The following is a 15,198-nucleotide window of genomic DNA, read 5'->3' as shown; positions in this document are numbered from 1 at the left end:
GGTGAGCGTGGAGAAGATGCCTTCAACAAAGTATGAGATTGAAAAGTTCACCGGAGTGAATGATTTCGGTCTGTGGCGCTTGAAGATGAAAGCCCTACTGGTTCAGCAGGGTTGTTTGGAAGCGTTGAAGGGAGAGGCAGCCATGAATGTTGCATTAACGGCAGCGGAGAAGACAACTATGATCGAGAAAGCACACAACGCAATTCTGTTGAGCCTTGGTGATAAGGTTCTCCGGCAGGTATCAAAGGAGACGACGGCATCAGGGTTATGGGTGAAACTTGAAAGTTTGTATATGACCAAATCGCTGGTAAATCGACTCTACCTGAAGCAAGCTTTGTATTCATTCAAGATGATTGAAGACAAAGTATTGGCTGAGCAGTTGGATATGTTCAACAAGCTGATTCTTGATCTTGAAAATATTGATGTGAAGATCGATGATGAAGATCAAGCGCTGTTACTATTGTGTTCTTTGCCTCGATCACATGCTCACTTCAAAGAAATTCTCTTGTATGGAAGGGAGTCCCTGACGTTTGAAGAAGTTCAATCAGCCTTGTACTCTAAGGACTTGAATGAACGAAAGGAGCATAAACCTTCGACTGTTGGCGAAGGTTTGGCCATTAAAGGAAAACTCTTACGAAAGGATGGTAAGTTCGACAAGAAGAAAGGCAAAAGCCAGTCGAAGACTTACAGTGGCGAAGCATCTGGCATTCGATGCTACCATTGTAAGAAGGAGGGTCACACAAGAAAGGTGTGCCCTGAACGCTTGAAATATCATGGAGGTAAGGATAATGGCAACGCTGCCATTGTTCAAGATGATTTCGAATCATCTGATGTTCTTGTGGTTTCAAGCAGTGACTCTAAGAAGGAGTGGATTATGGATTCAGGTTGCACTTGGCACATGACTCCAAACAAAGACTTGTTCGAGGAATTATGTGATCAAGATGGTGGATCAGTATTGCTGGGAAACAACAAGGCTTGCAAGATTGCAGGTGTTGGATCTGTGAGATTCAAGCTCCATGATGAGTCAATAAGGTTGTTGACTGAAGTCAGGTATGTTCCTGATTTGAAGAGAAATCTGCTTTCTCTTGGTGAATTCGACAAGAAAGGATATGTTTTCCAAGGAGAGAAAAGTATCCTAAGAGTCATGAAGGGTTCGAAGGAAGTCTTGAGAGGCGTGAAGAAACAAGGCTTGTATACCCTTGAGGCTGAAGTTGTAAGTGGTTCGACAAATGTTGCATCCACGAAACCTTTGTCGAAAACAGAAATCTGGCACATGAGATTGGGCCATGTCAGTGAAAGGGGTCTGGTCGAATTAGGGAAACAAAATCTGCTTGGTGGAGACAAAGTCGAAAAGCTGAAGTTTTGTGAACCCTGTGTACTTGGAAAATCTTGCAGAGTGAAGTTCAACAAAGGCAAACAAAGAACACATGGATCCCTTGATTACATCCATGCTGATCTTTGGGGGCCTGCAAGGTGTCCATCACATTCAGGAGCAAGGTATTTTCTATCCATAGTAGATGATTATTCCAGAAAATTATGGGTATTCATCCAGAAGACTAAGGATGAAACTTTTGAGAATTTCAAAAGTTGGAAGACTCTGGTTGAAAATCAGACTGGCAGAAAGGTCAAGAGGTTGAGAACCGACAATGGCCTTGAATTTTGCAATGAGGCATTCGACAGTTTTTGTGCTGCCTCTGGTATTGCAAGGCATAGAACTACTGCAGGTACTCCACAGCAAAATGGTTTGGCTGAAAGGTTTAATCGAACTATTTTGGAGAGAGTCAGATGCATGTTGACTAGTGCAGGGTTAACAAAGGTGTTCTGGGCTGAGGCTGTTTCGACAGCAACATATCTGATAAACAGATGTCCTTCGACAGCGTTAGATATGAAGACACCTGAAGAAATTTGGTCGGGACATCCACCAGATCTCGACAAACTGAGAGTATTTGGTTGCGTAGCCTATGCTCACATTAGGCAAGACAAGGTCGAACCTAGAGCTCTGAAATGCATGTTCATGGGATACCCTGAAGGAGTCAAAGCTTATAGGCTATGGTGCCTAGAGCCAGGTCACAGGAGGTGTATCACCAGTCGAGATGTAGTTTTCAATGAAGCTGAAATGGCTTTTAAGAAAACTAATGATGTTGGTCGAAGTACAGAAACATCTGACGAAGAGCTGGAACAGGTAGAGATTCCTGTTGAGGTGGAGCATGTTGATGCTGAATTGCATATCCCAGATGAAGTCGAAGAAGAAGCAGAAGATGCTGAAGTTAAGGAAACTGACGACGACTACCTATTGTCGAGAGATAGGTCGAGAAGAGTCATCAAGCCACCTCAGAGACTTGGATATGCAGATCTTATAGCTTATGCCTTAATCTCTGCAAGTGAGGTTCTAGACGAAGAACCTAGAGACTATAAGGAAGTTATGAGGAGTCGAAATAAGACTGAATGGCTGAAGGCCATGGATGATGAGATGAAATCTCTTCATGATAATCATACTTGGGAACTGATCAAGAAACCTGTTGGGGCAAGGTTAGTCAGCTGTAAATGGATTTTCAAAGTTAAGGAAGGAATTGAAGGAGTGACGTCGAAAAGATACAAGGCAAGGTTAGTTGCAAGGGGTTTCACTCAGAAAGAAGGTGTTGACTTCAATGATGTGTTTTCTCCTGTTGTGAAGCATAGGTCCATTCGAATGTTGCTTGCCATGGTGGCACAGTTCGATCTTGAACTGGAACAGATGGATGTGAAGACTGCGTTCTTGTATGGTGATCTAGATGAAACGATCCTGATGAGGCAACCTGAAGGGTATGTCGAAAAGGGGAAGGAAGATTATGTGTGCAAGTTAAAGAGATCTTTGTATGGGCTGAAACAATCTCCTCGACAGTGGAATAGGAGATTCGACAAGTTCATGGCACACATAAGTTTCATTAGAAGTCAGTTCGACCACTGCGTTTACTTCAGATTTCGACCTGGTAATTCATTTGTTATTTTGTTGCTTTATGTGGATGATATTCTCATAGCAAGCAACAATGTTGAAGATGTGATGAGGGTGAAGGCTGAACTCAATAAGGAGTTCGATATGAAGGATCTGGGAGCTGCTTCCAGGATTCTTGGAATTGACATTCGAAGAGATAGAAAGAAGTCGAAGTTATGTCTATCTCAAGAGGCATATCTACGGAAGATTCTTGAAAAGTTTGGTATGTCGAATTCAAAGCCAGTTGTGACTCCAACAAACCCTCAATTCAAGCTGAGTATTGATCAGTGTCCCAGTACTGATGTCGAAAGAGCCTATATGAACAGCATCCCATATGCTAATATAGTTGGTTCTTTGATGTATGCTATGGTCTGTACTAGACCCGACATAGCATACGCAGTAAGTCTTGTAAGCAGGTACATGGCGAATCCTGGAAAGGCTCACTAGCAAGCATTGAAGTGGATTCTAAGGTACATAAATGGATCTCTAAACAGAGTCTTAATTTATGGTGGAGCCTTGGGTGAAAATAGTAAAGCAGCAATAGAAGGATATGTCGACTCTGATTATGCAGGTTGTATGGATTCTAGAAAGTCTATTTCTGGATATGTTTTCACTATGTTTGGCACTGCAATTAGTTGGAAAGCAACACTTCAGAAGGTTGTTGCTCTATCAACCACTGAAGCGGAGTATATTGCCCTAACTGAAGCTGTGAAAGAAGCATTGTGGCTTGAAGGTTTTGCGAATGAGCTGAAACTTCAAGGTCGAGGTATCACTATTAAATGTGATAGTCAAAGTGCAATACACCTGTCGAAGAATTCATCCTATCATGAGCGAACTAAGCACATTGATGTGAGGCTGCATTTCGTCAGAGGAGTAATCGAGCGTGGAGAAGTCCAAGTGCTGAAGGTTTCGACTGAAGACAATGCTGCTGATATGATCACCAAGACATTGCCGAGTTGCAAGTTTTTCCACTGTATGCAGTTGATAAAGCTGCATGAAGAAAGTTAGTTTGTTCCTTGACGTTGTAGAGTTAGGTCCAAGGTGGAGATTTGTGAGATATTGGATCGAACTCTAGTATTGTCGAAGGGTAGCTTCTTGGTTCGACAGTTCGACAGAGTTAAGCATGAAGTCGAAGGATTGTTCACATGCTAGTGTCGAAGTGTGCATGCTGTAGTCGAAGATGGGTCTAGCATGCAGATGTCGAAGATGCTAGGGTTGTTAGCATGTTAAATTAGGTTTTAGTGTTTAAACCCTAATTTGTTAAGTTAGCTTGTTTATTAAGTTGGCTTGTGTAATGGGCCTTGCTGAAAAAGCCCATTAGTTAGTATGTTAGGTTTTATTATAAATAGCATACTAGTCTCTCATCATTGCTAAGCTGCAAATCCTAATTTAGGGTGAGAGAGGTTATTTGTTATTCTTGTAAACTTGTAATCTTGTTTTAAGAGAAAGTGAAAGAATAGCAGTTATAACCAATTTTTGTGTTCCTCTTCTTCCTTGTCCTTTATTCTTCCTTGTTTTATACTTTGTTCTTGGCATTGAATTCACTACACTTAGAAATTAGAGCAATTAAGACACTTAAAAGATTCTCATTCTTACTTCAATTAATCATATTTCGATTTTGAATACTTTAATAATTTGCATATAACTTCTGATCTGAATTAAAATTCTTTTATCGTTAAAAACAACCAAAACTTCCTATTTTTGATATTGTCTCTGAGTTCTTCTTATTTTTTACGCGAGTAAAAAATAATTTGGTTAGGGGTCTATTTTTTCATTTGTCCGGGGCCTCCAAAAAGTCGGGACCGGCCCTGATAACTAGAAAACAATAAATCGATAAATGAAAGTGGTAAAGTTCCTCCCCCACACTTAAACCAAACATTGTCCTCAATGTTTTGATAAAAGGTGGAAAAAGAAAAACAAAACCTGTGTGAATGCTAGATCCTCTGTATGCCAAATCCTCTATGATTTTGCTTTTGTTGTTAATATCGTTGACACCACCAACAACGACATTCGCAGGAATGTTCGTGGGCACCTAGCTCATTTCCAAGATTGTCATCTAGAGATTCTTCGCCTAGAGGTAGCAGAGACGTGACAAACGATCCATCTCTTTATTTTCTACAAATTCACACAATCAAAGGGAAACATTAAATTTAAATCTCGTGGGTTACCTCCCACACAACGCTTTATTTAACGTCTATAGCTCGACGGCTTAAGAGTGCAAGCACTCAAGGTGGTTCTCTCGAGAATGACTCCTCGGTTGAACTTTAAGTAATCGTCGTTTTCCATGGCCACTTATCGAGCCATCTCACACTACAACACGGAAGGTCTACGAAAGCGCTTATTTTGGGCTTTAAAAGCGCTTTAAAGCGCTGTGAAAGCCAGCGCTGGCGTAGGTAACAAAAGCGCTTCTAAAAGCGCTCTGGTAGACCCCCCCTATAAGAGCGCTTTTCTGGAAAAAGCGCTCTGGTATCCCCCCCTATTAGAGCGCTTTTTCTGGAAAAAGCGCTCTGATAGCCCCCCCTATAAGAGCGCTTTTCCAAAAGCGCTTTCGTAGGTTGCGTTTTTTATTTTATTTTTTATGCTTTTTTTTTATAAACCTATTATTTTTATAATTTCTAAACCTGCATTTATGGCAGCATTCTTTCATGAACCTGTAATTTACCATTGTTATCCCATAAACCTATAATTTACAATCGTAATCCCATTATTTCAGTAATCTCATTATTTCAACAAAGAAGCGATTTCGATTATATACTAAACATGCATTATAATTATACCATTGTAATTAATCCAAAATATATATACACCGATTCACATATTTCTAACATGAAAACAACTAAACCAATTCACATGACATTATAACAATAAGAAAATCGTCCCTAAACAACTAAATCAACTAAATCGGTCCTAGTCCTGCAAAGTCTGAACATCTTCAAATGAGTGAAAATCTTCACAATCTGCAAAATAAAAATAATATAATCAAAATAAGATTATTATTATATAAAGGCTCTAAAATAAGAAGGTAAAGAGTAGAACGAGTATATATATATATATATATATATATATATATATATATATATATATATATATATATATGTCGTGTAAAAAGAATAATCAAATTAAATATATCAATAAATACAAATTAATTTATTAATATTTAGGACTTTATATATCTAACTTGAATACATGGAATGGAATATCATTTATTGTAAATTAGTTCAACAAATTTTGTACATAAAGTTTACCTTAAATTTAACACAGCCACGTCATATAGCCCAGAGGGATAAAGCAATATAGATCACTAACAATAATCCTGTCACAGACACCCTCAAGAACAACATTAGCTACATGTTATTGATAGGAACACTATTAGAAACTCAACCAACAGCATGTCAAACAAATACAGAATTTGAGAAGTTGTTACCAAATTGATCAAAAGAGCCCAGTATCCTTGTGAGCTTTCTACTATCTCTTAGCAATATAAGAAGTTTCTCTGCAACAACAATTAATGTAAAGTTCACAACCAATTGACAGGAAAAATTAGACACAAATAAAAGTTGAATATTAATTTCTATGACAAATAATACATGACAACTAGTTACTACTACTTACCCTTCAGCGTTTTCCTTCATCTTTGAGCTATGCTATATCTACACTTATTTTCCTACACTTGTATATTACACCGTATATTTTAACACAGATAGATACTTGTGCACAGAAATTAAGATAGAATAAATTAATAAAAAATGAATTGTATACCTTGTATGTAGAAAATTACGGTGTTGGTGTAAGCTAGGGGTGTATGTTTACTCAATCAATAAATGTTGCAATAATGAGAAGGGGTTGTTGGACTAGAAATTTGAATGTTTTGTTGGACTTAACCTGCATCGCCTCATTTCTATCCAAGTTGTATTGTGTCACAGAATATGAATCAAATAACTGTACCCCGAAGGATCCTGCCACAGAAGACTTCGGGGTACAATTACTTGATTCATATTCTGTGGAACATAATCGGCAGGGGCACATTGTGTTCTATCCTTTACCAGTCCATCCACTGTTTGAAGCTCAACCTACAATAGAAAAACGTGATTATTACTAACTACATATAGAAAATCTTGAATCATGTAAAAGTTGATGAAACAGATATCCCTTGTAGGTCTCATTATCAATAACATCTTCTACTTACTTGATACATGTCTTCAATACTCTAAATCACTGATAAAAACCTAACAAAAGCGCTTTATAAAAGTTTAATAGCTCAGATTGTCATTTAAAATGATTAGTTTGTCATTTATAAAAGTTTAATAGCTCAGTTTATTTTATGATTGTCATCTATGGCTAGTTAAAAGTAGAATGTTAATTTCCAGATACATTATATTGAAAAAAAATTAGAATGTGAAAGCTAAAAGAGTTCAAAAGTTCCCTAGAAATGAATGTTCTCAACACGTTCCACATTGGAACTCGTAATAGTGGCTAATAAAACAAAAAGTCCTATGCTTTATGTCCAGAAAAGATTATGTAAAAAGCGATCAATCCTGGAGGCCCTTTAAATCAATTCATACTAAATTAAAAAGTGTATAAAACTATAGATAATACATCTATAGATGTAAATACTAACTTCACGGATCTAATGAAACTTTTATTCCAAAAACAAATTACTTGAGTTTTTTTTTTCTGCATAAAAACCTAACAAACTTTGTCTTCAATACTCTAAATCACACTAATAAATATAATCCCTTGTAGGTCTCATTATCAATAACATCTTCTACTTACTTGATACATGTCTTCAATACTCTAAATCACTGATAAAAACCTAACAAACTTTGTCTTCAATACTCTAAATCACACTGATAAAACCTAAATCACTGATAAATTAAAAAAGCCCCAATAATATTAACTATAACCCTAAATAAAATTTTGTATTTTTGAAAGCAAACAATGAAAAAAAGGAAAATTTCCGGCACAAAACCCTAACCTGAACAGAGAAGAGACGGTTGAAGGGTGGCGATGGAGTGAGGAAGGCGGCGGCGGAGTCGGTTGAAGGCTGGAGAGGGAGTGAGGACGGCGGAGCAACGAAAGGAAGAAGAAGGTTCGCGTGTTTTGGATCTGAAACAAAACGCGTGTGTTTGTAAAATATATAATTTTTTAAATGGGCTACCAGAGCGCTTTTCAAAAGCGCTTTAATAACACCCCCTACCAGAGCGCTTTTATCCCAAAAGCGCTTTCGTAGCACCCACCCTATAAGAGCGCTTTTAAAAGCGCTTTCATAACCCCCCTACCAGAGCGCTTTTTAAAAGCGCTCTCATACCCCGCCTACCAGAGCGCTTTTTGAAAGCGCTCTCATAACCCCCCCCCTACCAGAGCGCTTTTTTTGCATCATTTTCCCTTGTTTATTAATTTTGTTTTTAGCGAGCCCTACGAGAGTGCTTTTGCTAAAAGCGCTTTAGTAGCTGCGCTGCTACAACTTAAATTTGGCGTAGTGTCACATATCCCTCACCTTTTCTTTTCTTTCTTCTGTGGGGTGTTTCATTCTTTTGAACTAGTTGTGGTGGTTCTGGATCTATCCTAAGTATCAGCGTTTCAAGTTTGGGCTTAGTGATTTCATCCGCCACCTTAAAAGTTAACCTTACCCTCTTAACAGTAATGATATCCCTAGTTTCATGGTCTTCTAACTTTCTCTTTTTATGGGAGACTTCAAACAAGCATGCATTGGTATCGATATTTTCCAATACCTCTACGTACATTTTGGATTGGGAGTCTACATTAGTTTCCATAAAACTTTTCTGGAAAAGAATGGGTGGGATATAGGGAGGAGGAACAACAATGGGCGCTTCATTCTCTACTTCTTCGACAATCTCTCTTTTGGGTGGTGTCGGTGGATTTTCCTCAATCTCCATTCTTTTCTCACTGGAACTCTCCTCGAACTCGTCACACTCTCCTCAAACTCATCATCGCTCTCCTTAGGATTTGCACTTTGTTATTCACTACTGGTTGTTACAACATCCACATGCTCCTCAAGGAAGGGTCCTAGATGTTTTTGTTCAAGAAAGGAGATTTGAGTCTCCAAATCCATGTTGTGAGTTGCTAGAGACTCAACCACAGTTGTCAGCTTCCTAAGGGATTCGTTAATTTGGAGACTTTGTTTTCTAAGATCTTCATTTTGGACATTTTGTGTCTCTACAAAGTGCTCTATCATGGATTCTAGCCTAGAGTGATTTAGCGTCACATCAGAATCCTCCATTGATGTTTCGAAGTTGAAATTATGGGATTCTTGCGGTCCTTCAAAATGAGTTAGCGTCGCATTTTGTGTTTCCACAAAGCACTCCGTCATCGTAGATTCTAGCCTAGAAAGAGTTTGCATTTTAATAAAATTCTCCATTAATATTTCAAGGTCGTATTTATGGGATTCAGGTGACTCCTCAAAATATTGGTTGTGGTGATCGTAGAGGAAATTCGGTAAAGGATAAGTTAGTGTTGAATTGAAATCCTCAATGAATGTTTTGAAATTGGAATTGTGGGATTCTTCAGACTCCTCGAAAAGTTGGGATTGGTGGTTGAAGAGGTAGCTTGGGTGAGAATCAGGTAGTGACGCGTTGAAATTCTCCAATAATATTTCGAGGTCGGATTTATGGGGTTCTTGTGATTCCTCGAGATACTGGGAATGGAAATTATATGGGAAATTCGGGTGGGGTTCCTCGAGATATTGGGAATGGGAATCATAAGGGAAATTCAGGTGCGGTTCCTCGAGATATTGGGAATGGGAGTTGTAGAAAAAATTTGAGTGATACATCTAACTAGGATTATAAGATAAATTCTTTTTTTAATTATTATTTTTTTCTTTAATGCCTTAGTCTATATGGTGTAACAACGGAATAACAATATTGACTGTTGGTCCCCGGCAACGGCGCCAAAAACTTGATGCGTCCGCAAGTGCACGAGTTAATCGAAGTAATATAAAAGATTGTCAAACCAAAGAGAACAATGTCAACCTAGTGTAATCTATAGTTACTTTGTAAAGCTAAGGCTAATGAATGTTTGATAATGGAGAAACTAACTACTAAAACTGAAATAAAACTAAGATTAAGATGAATATAAGAAAAGAGAGACCGGAATGTGATGCCGCGTACTTCGGGAACTCTGTAATTCGTTGGCTTATAAAAATGTTAAAATCATATTTAGTAGAAAATATTAGCTTAAAGACTAAACCTCACACTCTCGTGGTTTTGAATAAAGTCACGCTCCTTAACCGTAGGATTTTGCTCTCGCTCGCCCACTTAAATCAAATAACGCATTTTGAAAACTAAACAAGTTCTAATTAATCCTAAAGCGCTCTCGCTATGTTTAGGATTAATGCCTAGCTTTTACTATCCGGTTCGACCCCCACGCTCTCGCAGTGCCGGTTCGAACCTTAATAGATCTCTCATTCTCGTGACGAAATCGTGGTAGGTAACCTTTCACTCTCGTGACAAGGTTACCTAAATTAATATTAAAAACATAAACCAAAATATAATTTTATAATAATAACTAAGCCAACACAATAATTACCGAGTCCCGTCGGAGACGACGGTCCTCACACACCGGACTCAAAACAATTTAGCCGGACATGGAATTAAGTGTAAACAGATTAAACATGCGGATTGAAATTAAGAGCAACATGGAAATTAAATTAACAATGATAAATGAAAATAATAATAAAGCAATAAAATGAAACCTGTTAATAATGCTAAAAGTAAAGCTGGAATTACTTTTGAAATAATGCAAAATAATCTTGGCGTACAATAACTGGAACTGAATTTGAAACGAATGAAACAACACCTAATACTAATGGTGTGGTAGTTCCTCGATGTGAGAAACTTCCACCTTTACATGGTAGAAAAATTGCCTAAAAACTAAGAAATTAGAACTGGAAAAAAATGGTAGAACCGGCGAGAGAGTTTTTGCTGGTAAAATGCCCAGTATTTATATTGGTGCTTGACTTGTTAGGTTGAGAAAATCACGCATGAAAATTAGTAAACTTAGTCTGATACTTGGTCTTGAGAGAAAAAAGGGAGGCTATAGAATAGCACGCAGACGTTACACAATTCTCGTTTTTCTTCGTTCTGGGCCAAGTAGTGTGACTAACGTCACACTCTTATATTAAAGAGGGGTGCCGAACGGCAACATGGGGTGCCTGACGAACGACCCCTTTTGTGTGACCCTCGTCACATTACATAATGTGACCCTCGTCACATGTTGTGTGACTAACGTCACATTTTGTGACGTTTAATGTGATTGTGGCATGGGGTCCACATAACCTTTATATATATATATATATATATATATATATATATATATATATATATATATATATATATATATTTCTTCATTTCTTCCCTTTTTTTACTCCTTTTCTTCGAGCGAGCCTTGTAAACATTAAATTCCTGAAAACATAGAAAATACCGGCATAATACGAATAAAAAATAACATAATTAAAATAAAATGAAGACATAATATGTGTAAATCAAGCCAAATATGTGATACATTTTCGCGTTATCAATAGGCAAGAATCAAACTTCAAAAGAACTCGAATAGATTCAAGCTTTTGCGCATTCGATAAAGTTTCAGACAAGAACAAGACATCAGGCTGGTGCTGCTGAGCAAGTTGTTTCAAGTTCGGAAGTGCTCTCGGGTTGCTCAATCCCCGACAATTCTAGCTAAGGATCCTCATTTGTCCTGGCAGTCCTGGCTGCCAGGACCTGCCGATAAAAAGATTGCTTTTCGTCTGAAATCACACTGCTGCTATGCGTGACTTGCTCCCTACGTCTTTTCCTTTCCAGGGGTTCAACTTCCCCTTCACCATTTATTCATCATGGACTACTGTTTGGATATTCATACCTTTAGGAATTTTTCCACAGTGCAAATTAAGTTTATTATTATGGCTGCCATGGTTACTGCTTGTGCCTTTTGAACTGTCAGTTTTTGCCTTAAAAACGTGAAGCTTGGGATTCAACTCGCCTTCTTTTACATTGTTATTTTTTTCAATAAAGTTGCTGCCTTGGGAGAACGTGATACATTCATTATGAGCTATTGTTTCCTTTTGCATGGGAATTATTTGTTGTAATGGGATTGGTTGAGAATTATTAGTAAAAATATATTAGTTGGGATGGATCATCACATGCAGTCACCTCTGAATTTTCACCTCTGAATTTCATAACATCGTATAGATGGTTGCAAAATTATCAGTATGAAAATCACCACCTCCTTCACTATGCTTCAGATCATAATCCCCATTCCATTGGAATTTAGTTCAAAATTATCAGATAGATGTATCTCTCCTACAATTAATGGTAAACTGTTACTAAAAAATGATTTTATCTTCTTCCAAAAACGTTTTCTTTGACTGGAACTGTCGCACGCTCGCGAAAATGAACAGAGTCGCCACCAATATATTTATCCCAAAGAAGGAAAGGAATATCGGAAAACCTAGAATAAAGAAAGGATAAGAAAAGGTCTTTCGACCAGAGATAGGGTACGGGAGTTGGTTACGCGAGGGGAAGGTGCTAGCACCCCTCACGCCCATCGTACTCGATGGTATCCACCTATGTTTGTTTCTATCTAAAGGGTGTGTACTATGTCTATGTCTATATGCGAATGAATGCAAAATGTAGGGAAAATAAAGAATTGTACTCGCACGGGCCCTACCCCGCTGCCTACGTATCCTTTTCAGGAATCAGAGCGCCGTAGTTCGGCTCTTTAGTTTTTGTTTGTTTTTGTGTTTTTTAGTTGAACAGTTACATTCACACTCCGCTGCTCGACCTCTGGAGTCTTAAGCTGGGAATGGAGCGGAAATAACGTGTCCGATTAGGAGAAAGAATGCCCTGAAGGCAAGAGAAAGAATGCCTCGGAGGCAAGAGAGAGAAGAGAGAAAATTGGTTTGTGTCTTTTAGGTGTAATTCCATGATGGACGAAAACCCACTACAAGGCTTCGCATCACTTCCTTACTTTGTTTAGGTCTGAGCCTTTATTAGATATTTTGAAATGTTTTTGGTTGGGTGTTTTTTAAGGGAAATTAATTTGTGACTTGAATCATGCCATAAAAAAGAGTTTTTTGAATATTTAGAGAATGCACATCGAGGCCTACGCCACAATCGTTTCTCTAAATGAAATACAGTTTTTGAATAATTAGAGAATGCACATCGAGGCCTACGCCACAATCGTTTCTCTAAATGAAATACAATTTTTGAATAATTAGAGAATGCACATCGAGGCCTACGCCACAATCGTTTCTCTAAATAACGGTTAAGAAATACACCGAGGCCTACGCCTCAATCATTTCTCTTCCGCTAAGTGGGAAAGAACATACATCGGGGCCTACGCCCCAATCATTTCTTTCACACTAAAAAAAAGGCATTAGCATGATTCGGGTCGTCCTTTATTGATGTTTTAAAGTTGAAAAGAAAAAGGAGAAGAGAACTAGCCTAAAATGAAGTAACTAGCCTAAGTGTTATGATTTTAAGGGAAAAGACTAAGCCTAATATTATGAAGATTATAGGTCCTAAATCTTAAAGGAAACATACAAGTGAAGTCACAAAATTATAAGTCAAAAGAATCAATGTAAACAAATGATACAAAATAGCACAAAATGATTTAAAGATGACTTGTAATATAGTACAAAGCATGGAAGCAAAAGATGCAAAATATAGTACAAAAAATCGAAACTAAACAAGTCAAAATATAGCATGAAATGGATTAAAAGACTATTTATTTTCCTATGATTTTTATGGGAGAAATTGAATCACAAATCAAGCAAAAAGATTAAAACAATTAGCCTAAAACTAATATTTTCTTATACACATTTTTATATGTCAAAAATTATATTAAGGTCTAAAAATAAGACGAAGAACATTAGCATTTTATCACCTAAAAATGGCAAAAAATCTAATAGAACATGAATTTAATCAATTAAAATTAAAAGAAACAGGGGGTAAAATTCTGAACTACAGGGTATGAAGAGTAATTAGGGCGCAAGGCCCAACAGAAGAAAACCCAACAGCATTTTGTTACAGATTTTGTCAAAAAGAATTTGGGCCAGGGGGATGTGCGAATAGCAGCTTGGCCCAAGGGTTTGTTCTCAGATTTCTGGCAAGAGGAAAATGTCAACATGGGCCAAAGGGGGTGGATAGATTTCGGCCCAAGAGTTTTTGTATTGCAGTAAGCTCTTAGCCAAAACGCGTAGCATTGGGCCTCAGAGGTGAATCGGTAGCAAGGGCCCATGACTTATTGTATTGGTCCAATTATTATTGTCAGATTTTTATTATTTCAATTTAATCCTACATTAAAATTCAATTAATCTTAATTAAAGAAACAAATTAATCTTAATTAAAATTGATAAAAGAAAAAAAAGGGAATTAGGTTTTAGTTTAATGACGATTCATCTCTCACGTTCAGACTCTCCCCTAACCTCTCTTCTTCTCGTCTCTCACTCTCGCGATTTCCGGCGAGCTTCTCCGATCTCTCCTCCGCCGTGAACAACATCATCTCACTTTCTCCCTCTCGAATCCATTTCTAACCTTATTTTTCTTCAATTCCTCGTCTATCCTTTAACCCTCAACACCGGAATAGATCAAAACCCTAAAAGCTAAATCGAATGTCTCTCATGCTCAATTGAATCTCAGCACCTTAAGGATTCTACTCAGTGAAGCAACATTTATATTGTAACGTCAAGAACGTAGAAGAAGATGAAGAAGAAAGGAACATTTGAAGACTTACCTGGATTTGAAGGCGCGCATGAAACGAGTGGAATATCAGAAGTGAAGCTTCGTCCAGCTTGATGCGAAGAGTTAAACTTCAATCTGGAACCGATACGAAAACGCCGACGACGAGTAGTTCAGGTAATGCGCGCTCCGAGCTCACTCTTGTTCTCGATTCTTCTTCTTTCTGTTCTTGTTGGATTTCATGCTTTTTTCTTCTGGTTCTTTTGCTAGTGTTGTGAAGATGATGGAAATTCAGAGGTGATGAAGGTGATGATAATGCTGCGTTCTTCTTGGTCACAGGTTGTAGAGGGAGTCGAAGATTGATGAAGATGAAGCGATGGTGTATGGAAGCATAGTGATGAAGAGATGGCAAAGATTGAAGGGACTGGCTCTATGAAGTGGTTGCGGAGGGAGATGGTGAAGTGAATTCAGAGAGAGATTGAGAACGAGATATGAAGGATTGGAAGAGATGGAAAGTGGTGAGGATTGAAGATG

Source organism: Vicia villosa, unplaced genomic scaffold, assembly GCF_029867415.1.
Source record: "Vicia villosa cultivar HV-30 ecotype Madison, WI unplaced genomic scaffold, Vvil1.0 ctg.004533F_1_1, whole genome shotgun sequence".
In the NCBI taxonomy this organism is placed as follows: Eukaryota; Viridiplantae; Streptophyta; class Magnoliopsida; order Fabales; family Fabaceae; genus Vicia; species Vicia villosa.
This window is presented reverse-complemented; position numbering follows the sequence as displayed.